The 3,871-nt window shown below is 48.5% G+C and overlaps 1 non-coding gene across 1 annotated transcript; it reads right to left on the bottom strand.

Moving 5' to 3' along the window:
- Nucleotides 1-3,410: 3,410 nt before the first annotated feature.
- Nucleotides 3,411-3,483, bottom strand: TRNAN-GUU. The gene has a single exon. It is a non-coding gene; the product is annotated as a tRNA-Asn (tRNA).
- Between the last annotated feature and the right edge of the window lie 388 nt (nt 3,484-3,871).

The raw sequence follows: 3,871 nt of genomic DNA on the forward strand, positions 1-3,871 counted from the left end.
TTATTTTATTCATATTGTAAACATTAACTCTGCGCAGACATTGAGGCTGGGTGAGCATAACGGATGGTCCAAGGTCATAGACCTGGTGAGTGGGAAATTCGGCATTTGCACCCAGGCGGACTGGCTCTAGAGCCCTTAATCTCTATGCCCCGGGGAATGAATAGCCAACCCTCGCTGTCGGGCCTGGTTTAAGCTCCCCAGCCCGATGGGCAGTCTTTGGCAGGAGGCTTCCTTGGCCTGGCTTGTCGGGGCCAGGCAGTTCCACTGAGCCGTCCTAGTGAGCTTGGGTGGTGATGGGGAAAAACCGTTGCTGGGATTTGAGGAGGTCAGTCCTGAAATGTCAGAAAGGATTTCAGCTGTTCTGCCACCCCGAGGATGGTGGCGCATACATCACAGCGAGCTGGCTCACGTCAGGTCATCCGTGGCATTCGATGCTGGCGTGTTGCTTCCTCTTCTCTCCAGCCCCCCGCGCCCCATCTTTCTCTCAGTTCTAGTCCGAGCTCTGCGCAGATTCTCTGTGAGTGATCCTAAGAAACCGTGCCTCCTCTCTAGGCCTTGGTGTCCTCTCACCTGCCCCAGGAAAAGGTGGGATGGATACTCTCAGACCCAGAAAGCCTTTGGGGTCCAACCCGTGCCCTCCACTGGAGGTCTCTGGCCATTGGGCCTGTGCCCTATTGTTTTGAGCCATGGGGGGTGCTGTCCCAGTGGTGCCAGGTGGGGGAGGGGGGAGTGCAGGTGTCTGAGTGCTGTGCCGAGGCCGGAGGGACAGAGAGAATGAGGCCCAGCAGGGGAACGCATACTTTAACGGATAATTGCAAAGCTGTCTGTGAGTAGGAGCACAGGGAGAGAGCATTCAGGTCTGCACCGGAGTCTGAAGGATGCTTTGAGGATGAGAATGCAGCCCTTGGCTGAGCCTTAATGTGGCCCAGAAGTTTGTCAGGCAGATGGGCTGGGGAGAGGGAAGCATTCACTCACTCACTCACTCACTCACTCACTCATATTTTCTGAATAAATACAGAAGGGCATATTGTGGAAAAGAATGTATCAGGGGAAGATAGGACTGGGTACTTTTAAAATCCAGAGTGGCCTTCACCATGGGTGTTCAGAATCTCCATGTAGAGTTCCAGGAGGGGGCTGGGCCTCTCCCTTTTTGGCAGGCCTGACTGTTGGGTGCTGCCTCTCTTTTCCCCTTCCCACCGCACAGCCAGCCCATGCAGTGTCTGTGAGCTGCTCTAGAAGGATGTGACTCCAAGGAGGCTCTGGGAGCCGTGTATCCTAGCAACCGCCGAGGCTGGCATCAGCAGGGCTAGGCCCAGACTCAAGGTGTGTTCTAATTTTTCAGCCTTCTATTAATGGTGCATCTCCCACAGGGATGGGGGTAGGAAGGAAGAGGAGGGAGATGGTCAGGAAGTCTAGCATCCAGCCCCCTACTGTCTCTCAAACAACACAGTTGGGGGGGGGGCGGGTAGGAGGGTGGGGAAGGGGGAAGGAGGGAGACAAAGGGAGCCCTTTAGCTGAACATACCCCCGGCCTGTCACCAAGGCCAATTTATAATCATTCAGAATACAATGAATCCAGGTAGTGATCGTCGGTGACAGCTAACATGGTAAAAGGATAGACGGATGGAAATGATGTTCCTTCTCGTGGAAGACTGTAACACCACCTAGGAAGTATTCCTACCAAAAGTCAAACCAGAATCTGATCAAGCCTCGACAGGTAACTCCTGGTTACAGAGATATAACCAGAAGAACAGAGCAGCTCAAGAGAAATCCCAGCCAATTATAACGGATGGACTTTATTTGGATCCTGAGTCTTAATAACAAACTAAAAAACAACAATGACAATAAAAACTGAGACATCCAATGAGACCATTGGGGAAATTTAAACACTGACTGGATATTTAATCATGTCAATGAGTGATTTTTTAATTTTTGAGCGCAGTTAAGATGGTTGGGACTATGCTTAAAAAGAGTCCTAACTGGGGCACCTGGGTGGCTCAGTCGGTTGGGCATCCGACTTTGGCTCAGGTCATGATCTCGCGGTCCGTAGGTTCGAGCCCCGCGTCGGGCTCTGTGCTGACCGCTCAGAGCCTGGAGCCTGTTTCGGATTCTGTGTCTCCCTCTCTCTCTGACCTTCCCCCATTCATGCTCTGTCTCTCTGTGTCTCAAAAATGAATAAACGTTAAAAAAAATTAAAAAAAAAAGAGTCCTAACTGCTGAGGAATGCAAACGGAAATATTTGTGGATGAAATCATCAGATGTCTGGAGTGTGCTTTCAAGTCATGCACGGTGGAGAGGTGGATGTGGGGGGTTACATGCAATGAGATTGACCCTGAGCTGATAATTGTTGTAGTTGGTGATGACGGGTGCTTGGGGTCATACTACCCTATTAATTTGAGTCATATGAAATTGCTGATATTTGACCACTTTTGACCTTCAAAATGGCAATTTCGTATGGTGCAAACTAATTTTTTGGTATATGCTTGACATTTTTTCCTAATAAGGTATATATTTTTTTAGAGCAGAAGGAGAGGTCCATGCCTGCTTTTCCAGAAGTCTCTGCACTAGGAAAGAGGTATCGTAGGCTGGTACTAAAATATGTAGCACTGTCATGAGAAAAGCTGAAAACAGCCCTCCGAGGCTTTTGTAACCTGTGTGAATTATTTTCTGTTGAACTAGTAATAATAGTCATTCACGATTTGCTGGCCACTGACAGCAAATGTTCGGCGACTTGCCTGGGTGTGTTTGAGCCGCAGAAGGTGGCTTCATTGATTTATTTTTTATTTTTTTAAAAATGTTTATCTTTTTGAGGGGGGAGGGGCAGAGAGAGAGGGGGAGACACAGAATGGAAAGCAAGCTTCAGGCTCTGAGCTGTCAGCACGGAGCCCAATGGGGGGGCCGGAACTTGTGAACTGGGAGATCATGACCTGAGCTGAAGTCGGACACTTAACCGACTGAGCCACCCAGGTGCCCATTCATTGATGTTTTAATTGCTCAATAAGAAACAATAAAAAACTGAATCCAAACAAGCAATACACGGGGCATCAAATGGAAATTCTTGCCTTATGAAGGCAACTTGGGTCATTCCTGGAGTTTCTGGAGATACACTAGCCTTGTGGGACATTGTCTGGACGATCCCCGCAGTGGGTGCAGAGGCAGGCCTGGGACTTCAGCCCTGCTTTGTTCCGTGGTCTCTGCATATGTCTTGACCTTTGGAGTCACAGCGTCAACTCTTACCTTTTTTGGGACTTGTGGTTTCCTGTACCTGGAAAAGGCTGGGGTTTTCCATTAAGTCCCTTCTCTGGTTGCTGTTTCTGTCTCGGTGATGAGTTAGTTACTAGATCAACCAACAAGGTTTTCTTTGTTTGTTTCAAAAATATTTATTCATTTATTCTTTTTAAGTAGGCGCCACACCCCACATGGGGCTCGAACCCATGACCTCAAGATCAACAGTCACATGCTCCACCAACTGAGCCAGCCAGGTGCCCCCTTATTTGTGTTTAATGTCTTCTCTTTGCTGACGACTGTGGTGGGTGCTGGTTTCTTGTCTTAACAAGCTCACCAATCAAATCCCGACTCTACCTCTTACAAGCTTTGTGACCTCAAGCAAGTATTTCATCTCCGTTTGGGCCTCAGTTTCCTTACTTGCAAACTGGGGGTAATGAGAGTTAATACCCTCGTGTAGGGATTTTGTGAGGATTAAATGAGATAAAGCAGGCCAAGTACTTAGTGTCTGGCACGTTGTAGGGCCCAGTGAATGGTAACTACTAGGACTACTATAATTATTATTACATAAAGCCCTGAGTGTTTAACAGTGAATACAGACCCTGTGGTTCCAATGATGTGTGATGTAAGACATCCTAGGGGACTGG

Source organism: Panthera leo, chromosome B3 (assembly GCF_018350215.1).
Source record: "Panthera leo isolate Ple1 chromosome B3, P.leo_Ple1_pat1.1, whole genome shotgun sequence".
Classification (NCBI taxonomy): Eukaryota; Metazoa; Chordata; class Mammalia; order Carnivora; family Felidae; genus Panthera; species Panthera leo.